Source organism: Protopterus annectens, chromosome 5.part0 (genome assembly GCF_019279795.1).
Source record: "Protopterus annectens isolate FY-2018-M chromosome 5.part0, PAN1.0, whole genome shotgun sequence".
Taxonomy (NCBI): domain Eukaryota; kingdom Metazoa; phylum Chordata; order Ceratodontiformes; family Protopteridae; genus Protopterus; species Protopterus annectens.
The window spans coordinates 863,533,379-863,544,915 of NC_056735.1; the positions used below are offsets into that span (position 1 = coordinate 863,533,379).

Genomic DNA, 11,537 nt, shown 5'->3' on the forward strand with positions numbered 1-11,537 from the left:
TCTTTCTTGCCGCACGGTGCCCGAAGCAGAAGCAGTTCGCAAGTGCAGGTCGGTCAGCTCCTGTATTCCACGATACCGAAGTCATCAAAAAGCTAAGTACCCCGTTGGGGACCTTTTCTTGCCTCAGCCGATGTCAGAAATTACTGAAAAAGTTAACAATTGTCTTTTTTGTGGCAAACAAATACCTCATAAGGATTTCCACTCTTACTGCCTCCCTTGCTTGGGCCCAGACCACGACGTCTCGGCCTGTGTAGCCTGTGCTCGCTTCAACAAGCGCACTCTCAGGCGCCGGGCGGAGTTCGCTGAAGATTTTTTCGGCGATAAATTTGCTTACACCATGCCGTCGGATCTTCCGACATCGAAAACTCCCAAAAAGCGAAAAGACCGGGACCGACATCCTCGGCCCGCGTCTACCGACTCCACGCCAAAACCTAGCGAGTGCTCCGGTTCCCTCTGAGACGGTCTCTCCACCGCTCCGAACCGAAGACACCGCATTACCGACGACTCCGATTCCAGACATTACTCCGCCAGTTATAGATTTTCCTCCGGATACCGAAACCGAGGAAATGTCCGAGACCATTGCTGTAGACAAGGTCACTCCTGCACGTGGAGCTGCCAGGCCTCCTTTGGCCATGTCGATTAAGGCCTACACTAGGGCTAAGGCAGCCAGCAAAACTAAGCATATTACTTCCAAATCCTTACCTCAGCCGACTCCAGAGACACAAATTATGTCCATGGCTGCTGATTTAATTTCCATGATTAGAGGTTCTCAGGCCCATCCTGAGAGAGCATCCCAGCCTCCTCCTGATAAAAGGCCCCGGGTTGAACCCTCTGTCCCTTCAGATGAAGACTCTGAGGGCTCTGTCCACTCTGATAGCCTGGAAGAGCTCTTCCAGACCTATGAGGACTCGGATGCAGAAGATTCCATACCTTCGGCCTCCCCTCCTGAGGATATTTCTTTTGGGGAAGTTCTGCACACCATGAGGGAACATTTCAAGTGGCAGGGTCAGGAATATTCTGATTCGGAAGCTTAGGACTTTCCTTAAGAAGCCTCAGCACAGGCCCTTAGCTATTCCTCCTGTACTTGATGTTCTGGATGATTTGTATTCTGATTCTAGTGCTACCCCTGATTCTCTTCCTCCTGCTCCAGCCAAGCCAGACGGGTATTACAGGGTCCCAGAAACTCATTCCCATTTATTCAGGGCCCATTCTGCTGATTTGGAAACTATTTCACAGGGGCCTAAAGGAGTTTCAGCCTCCACCTCAAAAAATCCTTTGCCCTCCAACAGGGAAGCAAGGTCATTAGAGAGATGGGGTAAAAAGGTTTACACATCCACTACCTTATCTATGAGAGCTTTAAATTGCCTTTTTCATATGTTCCAATATCATGATTATCTCTTAGAAGATTAGAAAAAACATTAGCTTCTCCTGATCCTTTAGACAGGAAGACTTTGCAGGAAGCTGTACATAACACTCAGCAAGTAAGCAATCACTTCCTGCAGTGTGGATATGATGCACTGGAAGCTTCATGTAGGGCAGCTGTGACAGGGGCAGTGGTGCGTAGACATGCTTGGTTAAAAGATCAACCTCTACCAGATCATGTAAAAGCAAAACTTCTGGATGCACCTTTGGAAAAGAACAAGCTTTTTGGTGCAAATGCTAAGGAAGTGTTAAAGACCATCGAAGAAAAAGCAAAATCAGTTCAAACTGTGAAGGATTTCCTCCAGGTTCAACCCCCCAGATTCAGTAGGAATTGGCCTTCAAAAAACTGGTCCTTTCCTAACCCAGAAAAGTTTCAAAGGGGTAAGAACAGACGTGGCCGAGGAAGAGGCCAATACAGAGGCCCTTACAGGGGACGACAATGGCAGCCAGGAAACCAAAGAAGTGACGCAGGGGTTTCACCTGCCCAACAACCACAAACTCAATGACTTTCCTCTACTACCGCCTACCAGGGAACAACTAGAAGCTCCCTTGGGCGGAAAATTATCTCTGTTTGCAAAAAACTGGCACAAACTGACACAGGACAAATGGCTTTTGGACATTATAGACCGAGGGTACAGGTTTCATTTTCATACCTTACCAAGAAAGCAAGGCATGCCAAATCTACCACAACATCAAAGGGCAGAGGCTATCAAGCAAATCACTCTGCTGACTCTAATGAAAGCAATAGAAAGAGTTCCACAAAAAGAACAAGAGCAGGGGTTTTACTCAAGACTGTTCCTTGTTCCAAGAAAAGAATCTCAATGGAGACCAATACTGGACTTGTCCGCATTAAACACCTTTCTCATAGTACCAAAGTTCAAAATGCTGACAATACCGCAACTTCTTCCCATGCTGGGCAAGGAGTCGTGGCTGATTACTCTGGACCTCAAGGAGGCATACCTGCATGTCCCTATCAGACACAGCTGCAGAAGATACCTCAGATTTCTTGCAGGGCCAGAGCATTATCAATTCTCAGCATTGCCATTTGTCTTATCTACTGCGCCCAGAGTGTTTACAAAATGCCTGGCTTCAGTAATTGCTCATTGCAGGCTCCAGGGTATACAAATTTACCCATACCTGGACGACTGCCTTATACAAGCGGACGACAAACTGATGTTGACAAAACCTGGATTATGTCATACGATTACTTCAAGCTCTGGGATACACAGTCAACTTCCAAAAGTCAAGACTGCAGCCATCCCAGCAAATAATCTTCTTAGGAGCCAAACTAGACACAGCCTCTCAGATGGCTTACCTGACAGAAGACAAGCAAGAGAAGTTAACTCAATACTTCAAAGGTTTAGCAAAACTCACCCAGATGACTGCAAGGAGATTCCTACAGGCCCTGGGTTACATGGCATCCTGCATTCTACTGGTTCCATTAGCAAAACTACACATGAGAAAGCTTCAATGGTACCTAAAAAGCATTTGGTCTCAACACAGCAACAACTTGGAGACAATCATACCACTCATTCCATGCCTACAAAAGGAATTCCTATGGTGGGCCTCGGTGAGCCAGGAAAACACAGGTATGTCATTCAAAAAACCACAGATAACACAGACCATGACTACAGACGCCTCAGACCTTGGATGGGGGGTGCACATGGAAGGCAGGTGTATACAAGGACAATGGCCTCCAAAGGAAACACATCTGCATATAAACCAAAAGGAAATACTGGCAGTAATGCATGCTATCGAGGCTTTTCAAAGCCAACTCCAGCAAGGCCACTTATTGATACGGACAGACAACACCACGGTGATGTGGTACATAAACAAGCAGGGGGGCACCCACTCTTACCCCCTTTGCAGACTGACAATGCAGCTTTGGGAGAAATCACTGAGTCTAAACATCCAGTTACAATCCCAGTTTGTTCCAGGAAAAGACAATGTGTTGGTGGACAGCCTAAGCAGGAATTTCACAGATCCACACGAGTGGAGGTTACATCCGAAGGCTTTCAGACAACTCACTTCGACATGGGGCAAGCCAGAAGTGGACCTATTTGCCTCTCATCTCAATCATCTTCTACCAAAATTTTGCACAAGGGCATACCATCCAAAAGCTTGGAAAATAGATGCACTTTCATTCAACTGGAACTCCCTAGCAATCTATGCATTCCCACCTCTGCCACTGATGACCTCAGTATTACTAAAGATCAAAGCAGAGAAGCCCAAGGGAATCATAATAGCTCCGGATTGGCCAAGACAACACTGGTACCCACTACTATGGAGCATATGCCACACCAGGAGGTGGGCTCTCCCTCCATGGCCTCTACTTTTGACTCAACACAATTTCGAAACACTGCATCCAAACCTTCAAACACTGCAGCTAACAGCCTGGGAGATCCCATAAATAACTTCAGCTTATCTCTCTCCAAGGAAGTTCAGCGGATACTAACAGTGGCTCGAAGACCATCCACCAGAAAGGTCTACTTAGCAAAGTGGAAAAGATTCAGCAATTGGAATACCAGCAAAGGACATGATGCATCATTACTGAACATCCCACTTATCTTGGAATATTTGGCAGATATGTTACAGAGCGGCCTCTCATATTCTTCAATAAAGATTCATGCATCTGCTATTCCAGCTAGATACAACACTGATCCTCCTGTTTTCTCTCACCCCTTACTAAGACAATTCCTCAGGGGAATCAAGAACATTAAGCCACCAAGAAAGGCCCCAGTGCCAGCCTGGGACCTCAATTTTGTCTTAGAAAAACTGACTATACCTCCTTTTGAGCCAGCAGCTTCAGTTGACTTGCAATTTCTCTCATGGAAAACAGCCTTCCTGTTGGCAATTTACCTCAGCAAGAAGGGTTTCGGAGCTACAGGCCCTAATGGCAATACCACCCTGTATTATTTTCCACAGAGACAGGGTTTCATTAAGGACCAACCCTACCTTTATGCCAAAGGTGGTATCTAGGGTTTCTCTAAATCAAGCCATTCATCTGCCTGCTTTCTTCCCCAATCCTGAGAATAGGGGGGAAAGACTTTTGCATACCTTGGACATTCATAGACAACTTCGATACTACCTGGACAGAACCAAGGCCAGTAGGAAGTCTGAACAGCTTTTTGTAGCTTACGCCCCTGCAGTCCAAGGAAAAGCAATTTCAAAACGGACCATTTCTAAATGGATTGGACATTGCATCAGATTCTGTTATTCCTTTCATGGAAAGACTGTTCCAGCCTATGTCAGACCACATCCCACCAGAGCTACTGCCACCTCTACAGCATTTTTAAGAGGGGTGCCTACAAAGGACATTCTAGAAGCTGCTACATGGAGCTCCGTGCATACATTCTCAAAACATTACAATCTCCCTCTATATTCCAGATCCAGAGCAGGCTTTGCTTCGGCAGTCCTGCAGGGTTTGATTGCCACACCATCTATTTCCTAGAGCATACCTCCTCCCCCAGCTAAGCTATGGTATTCTACCCACATGTTATGACTGCAGTTGCATTGTTGAAGGACATAGTACAGTTTTGTACCTACCATAAATGTAGATGTCCGATAGACATGCAACTGCAGTCGGGTTTTCCCTCCCTCCATACCCCTCTATGCTCAGGGTCCACTCCTATCCCCCTTACTCTTAGCTGGGGATATCTGTTATGGTGTATTCGTTTTATTGCTCATGTATCTGTTTGGAATCCTGTTTTTGTCTTCCAATTTAATTACAGCCTTCCTTGGAGGGCACCTGGCATCTGGGGCAAGAAACACTGAAGAAAATGGCGTCGGCTGATGCTTATATACTCCAGCCGCTCTGACGTCGTAGAGAAATGCGACATCAGCCGACGTCGGACCCAGACTTTGGAATCCGGCCGACCGAGGGCTACCTGAGGCAGGACAACCCACATGTTATGACTGCATTTGCATGTCTATCGGACATCTACATTTATGGTAGGTACAAAACTGTACTTTCGCAAGTGCCGGTCGGTCAGCTCCTGTATTCTTCGATTCCGAAGTCATCAGAAAAGCTAAGTACCCCGTTGGGGACCTTTTCTTGCCTCAGCCGATGTCAGAAATTACTGAAAAAGTTAACAATTGTCTTTCTTGTGGTAAACAAATACATCATAAGGATTTCCACTCTTGCTGTCTTCCTTGCCTTGGCCCAGACCACGACGTCTCGGCCTGTGTAGCCTGTGCTCGCTTCAACAAGCGCACTCTCAGGCGCCGGGTGGAGTTCGCTGAAGATTTTTTCGGCGACAAATTTGCTTATACAATGCCGTCGGAACTTCAGACATCGCAAACTCCCAAGAAACGAAAAGACCGGGACCGACATCCTTGGCCCGCGTCTACCACCGACTCCATGCCAAAACCTACCGTGAGTGCTCCGGTTCCCTCTGAGACAGTTATTCCACCGCTCCGAACCGAAGACACCGCATTACCGACGACTCCGATTCCGGATATCACTCCGCCAGTTATTGATTTTCCTCCGGATATCGAAACCGAGGAAATGCCCGAGACCATTGCTGTAGATAAGGTCACTCCTGCACGTGGAGCTGCCAGGCCTCCTATGGCCATGTCTATTAAGGCCTACACTAGGGCTAAGGCAGCCAGCAAGACCAAGCATCTTACTGCTAAAGCCTTACATCAGCCTACTCCAGAGACACAAATCATGATTATGGCTGCTGACTTAATTTCTATGATTAGAGGTTCACAGGCCCATCCGGAGAGAGGATCCCAGCCTCCTTCTGATAAAAGGCCCCGGGTTGAACCCTCTGACCCTATTCCTTCAGATGAAGATTCTGAGGACTCTGTCCACTCAGATGGCCAGGAAGAGCTCTTCCAGACCTATGAGGACTCTGATGCAGAGGATTCCATCCCCTCGGCCTACCCTCCTGAGGATATTTCTTTTGGGGAAGTTCTGCATACCATGAGGGAACATTTCAAGTGGCAAGGCCAGGAATATTCTGATTCCAGAAAGCGCCTTCGAACTTTCTTTAAAAAGCCCCAGCACAGGCCCTTAACTATTCCTCCTATGCTTCATGTTTTGGATGATTTATATTCTGACTCTAGTGTTACCCCTGATTCTCTTCCTCCTGCTCCAGCCAAGCCAGACAGGTATTACAGGGTCCCAGAAACACATTCCCATTTATTCAGGGCCCATACTGCTGATTTGGAAACTATTTCTCAGGGACCTAAAGGTGTTTCAGCTTCCACCTCTAAAAATCCTTTGCCCTCCAACAGGGAAGCTAGGCCATTAGAGAGATGTGATAAAAAGGTTTACACCTCCACTACTTTATCTATGAGAGCTTTGAATTGCCTTTTTCATATGTTACAATATCAGGATTTCCTGTTAGAAGATTTACAGAAAACATTGGCCTCTCCTGATCCTTTAGACAGGAAGTCTTTGCAGGAAGCTGTACATAACTCTCAGCAAGTAAGCAATCACTTCCTGCAGTGTGGATATGATGCACTGGAAGCTTCATGTAGGGCAGCTATGACAGGGGCAGTCATTCGTAGACCATGCATGGTTAAAAGATCAACCTCTACCAGATTATGTAAAGGCAAAACTTCTGGATGCACCTTTGGAAAAGAACAAGCTTTTTGGTGCTAATGCTAAGGATGTGTTAAAGTCCATCGAGGAAAAAGCAAAATCAGTTCAGACGGTGAAAGATTTCCTCCAGGTTCAACCCCCCAGATTCAGTAGGAATTGGCCTTCAAAAAACTGGTCCTTTCCTAATCCTGAAAAATTTCATAGGGGTAAAAACAGATGTGGCCGAGGAAGAGGACAATACAGAGGTCCTTACAGGGGATGACAATGGCAGCCAGCAAACCAAAGAAGTGACACAGGGGTTTCACCTGCCCCACAGCCACAATCTCAATGACTTTCCTCTACTTCCACCTACCAGGAAACAAATAGAAGCTCCCAAATAGAAGCTCCCTTGGGCGGGAAATGGGCGGGAAATTATCTCTGTTTGCAGACAATTGGCACAGATTGACAAAGGACAAATGGATTTTGGACATTATAGACCGAGGTTACAGGTTCCATTTTCATACCTTACCAAGAAAACAAGGCATGCCAAACCTACCACAAAACCAGAGGGCAGAGGCTATCAAGCAAATCTCTCTGCTGACTCGGATGCAAGCAATAGAAAGAGTTCCACAACAAGAACAAGGCCAGGGGTTTTACTCAAGACTGTTCCTTGTTCCAAGAAAAGAATCTCAGTGGAGACCAATTCTGGATTTGTCCGCATTAAACACCTTTCTCATAGTACCAAAGTTCAAAATGCTGACTCTACAGCAACTCCTTCCCATGCTGGGCAAGGGGTCTTGGCTGATTACTCTGGACCTCAAGGAGGCATACCTGCATGTCCCTATCAGACACAGCTGCAGAAGATACCTCAGATTTCTTGCAGGGCCAGAGCATTATCAATTCTCAGCATTGCCATTTGGCTTATCTACTGCGCCCAGAGTATTCACAAAATGCCTGGCTTCAGTAATTGCTCATTGCAGGCTCCAGGGTATACAAATTTACCCGTACCTGGACGACTGCCTCATACAAGCGGACGACAAATTGATGTTGACAAAAAACTTGGACTATGTCATACGATTACTTCAAGCTCTGGGATACACAGTCAACTTCCAAAAGACTTCAGCCATCCCAGCAAATAATCTTCGTAGGAGCCAAATTAGACACAGCCTCTCAAATGGCTTACCTAACAGAAGACAAGCAAGAGAAGTTAACACATTATTTCAAAGGTTTGGCAAAACTTACACAGATGACTGCAAGGAGATTCCTACAGGCCCTGGGTTACATGGCATCATGCATTCTCCTGGTTCCATTAGCAAGACTACACATGAGAAAGCTTCAATGGTACCTAAAAAGCCTATGGTCTCAGCACAGCAACAACTTAGAGACAACCATACCGCTCATTCCATGCCTACAAAAGGAATTCCTATGGTGGGCCTTGGTAAGCCAGGCAAACACAGGTATGTCATTCAAATAACCACAGATAACACAGACCATGACCACAGACGCCTCAGACCTTGGATGGGGGGGCGCACATGGAAGGCAGGTGTATACAAGGACAATGGTCTCCAAAGGAAACACATCTGCATATAAACCAAAAGGAAATGCTGGCAGTAATGCATGCCATCGAGGCCTTTCAACACCAACTTCAGCAAGGCCATTTACTGATCTGGACAGACAACACCACTGTGATGTGGTATATAAACAAGCAAGGGGGCACCCATTCTTACCCCCTTTGCAGACTGACAATGCATCTGTGGGAAAAATCACTGAGCCTAAACATTCAGTTACAATCCCAGTTTGTTCCAGGCAAAGACAATGTGCTGGCGGACAGCCTAAGCAGGAATTTCACAGATCCACACGAGTGGAGGTTACATCCGAAGATCTTCACACAGCTCACTTCTACATGGGGCAGGCCAGAAGTAGACCTATTTGCCTCTCACCTCAACCATCATCTACAAAAATTCTGCTCAAGGACATACCATCCACAAGCTTGGAAAATAGATGCTCTCTCATTCAACTGGAACTTCCTCAAAATCTATGCATTCCCACCTGTGCCACTGATGACCTCAGTATTACTAAAGATCAAAGCAGAGAGACGCAAGGGGATCCTAATAGCTCCGGACTGGCCAAGACAACACTGGTATCCACTACTACGGAGCATATGTCACACCAAGAAGTGGGCCCTTCCCCAATGGCCTCTACTTTTGACTCAACACAACTTCAAAACAGTGCATCCAAACCTTCAGACACTGCAGCTAACAGCCTGGGAGATCCCATGAATAACCTCTACCTATCTCTCTCCAAGGAAGGTCAGCGGATACTAACAGAAGCTCGAAGACCATCCACCAGAAAGGTTTACTTAGCAAAATGGAAGAGATTCAGCATTTGGAATACCAGCAAGGGACATGATGCATCATTATTGAACATCCCACTCATCCTGAAATATTTGGCAGATATGCTAAAGAATGGACTCTCATATTCTTCCATAAAGATACATGCGTCAGCTATTTCACCTAGATATAACACTGATCCGCCTGTCTTTTCACATCCTTTGCTAAGCCAATTCCTCAGGGGAATCAAGAACATTAAGCCACCAAGAAAGGCTCCAGTGCCAGCCTGGGACCTCAATTTTGTCCTAGAAAAACTGACTCTACCTCCATTTGAGCCAGCAGCTTCAGTTGACTTGCAATTTCTCTCATGGAAGACAGCTTTCCTGTTGGCAATTACCTCAGCAAGAAGGGTTTCGGAACTACAGGCCCTAATGGCAATACCACCGTTCATAATTTTCCACAGAGACAGGGTTTCATTAAGGACCAACCCTACTTTTATGCCAAAGGTGGTATCTAGGGTTTCTTTAAATCAAGCTATTCATCTGCCTGCTTTCTTCCCCAATCCTGAGAATAAGGGGGAAAGACTGATGTCCTTCAAGGATGCATCTGCAGTCATAACAAATAGGTTGTCCTGTCGTCAGGCAGCCCTTCGGTCGGCCGGATTCCAAAGTCTGGGTCTGGCCTCGGCTGGTGTCGCACTTCACCCGACGTCATCTCTGCTGGTCTTCGGGTATAAAGGCATCAGCCCGGCCATTTTCCTCAGTCTTTCTTGCCGGCGTGGTGAAGCAGAAGCTGTTCGCAAGTGCCGGTCGGTCAGATCCAGAGATTACTACTACCGAATACTACTTCGAAGAATTCTAAAAAGCTAAGTACCCTGTTGGGGACTCTTTCTTGCCTCGGCCGATGTCAGAAAAAGTAAATAACTGTTTAACTTGTGGGAAACAAATACCTCATAAAGATTTCCACTCTTACTGCTTACCTTGTTTAGGCCCAGACCACGTAGCAGCCTGTTTAGCCTGTGCTTCCTTCAACCCGGCGAGCGGCTTAGGCGTCGGTCGGAGTTTGCTGAACAGTTTTGGCTCAGATTTTGCGTACATTATGCCGTCGGATCCTCCGACTTCTCAAATTGTTAGCGCAAAGAAAAGACCGACACTTTCATGGTCCAGCGGTTTCGGCGAATCACGGCTAAGCAAACGCGAGTGTCTCTGTTTCGGCGAAACCGAGCAACGGGTCAATCTTCAGCGAATCCATGACTACTACCGAGGCTCCTGCTACCCTAGTTGAATCGGCCTCTGAAGTTTTGCCTACTAATGTGGTTCCTATAGAATTATCAGACACCATCCCTTTGGATGTCTCTACGCCAGCACGTGGTGCTGCTAGGCCTCCTGCAGCCATGTCTATTAAGGCCTTTGCCAGGGCTAAAGCAGCCAAAACTGCTAAATCAGTGCCTATTAAGCCCCCCTCACACAGGCCCAGTTCCAGTTCTCAAATGCTTACTCTGGCAGAGGATCTCATCTCTTTAATAAGGGGATCCCAATCTCACCCAGACAGGGCCTCTCGACCTCCAGAAAAGAGACCTAGAGCAGAGCCCCCTGAGCCAGTGTCCTCAGATGACTCTTCTGATGATTCAAACAATACAGACCATCCAGAGGCTCCTTTTTCTACTTATGAAGATTCCGATGCTGAAGAATCTATTCCATGTGCCTCTCCACCAGAGGAATTTTCCTTTGGGGAAACCTTACATGCCATGAGAGAGCAATTCCAATGGCAGGGACAAGATTTCTCAGATTCAAGAAAAAGGCTTAGGACCTTTCTACACTTACTGCAACATAGGCCCTTAGCTATACCTCCAGTTCTGCCTGTTGTGGATGATGCATTTAATGATGTTTGCACTGCTCCTGATACTTTACCTCCAGCCCCTGCCAAACCAGATAGGTTTTACAGGGTGCGGACACTCATCACCACCTATACAAGGGCCCACTTGCAGATCCTGAGACTATCTCCCAGGGGCCTAAGGCAGTAGCTTCGACCTCAGCAAAAAACCCTCTCCCTTCTGAAAGGGAATCCAGGTCCTTAGAGATGGGGTAAAAGTTTACACCTCTGCTACTCTTTCAGCTAGAGCTTTGAACTGTCAGTTTCATATGATCCAATACCAAAAGGAAATTTAAATTTTTTCCCTTTTTTTTTTTAAAAAACCAAAAAATTTTTTAACTTTAAGGAAAACCTGTCCCTCTTTGGAAACTTCCTTTAAAAAA

The 11,537-nt window shown here is 46.4% G+C and overlaps 1 protein-coding gene across 1 annotated transcript in view; it reads left to right on the plus strand.

The window, feature by feature from the left end:
- Positions 1-11,537, plus strand: part of ANKRD10 (ankyrin repeat domain 10) — a 955,792-nt gene that overhangs the window by 167,953 nt on the left and 776,302 nt on the right. The gene's annotated exons all lie outside the window — the stretch shown is intronic.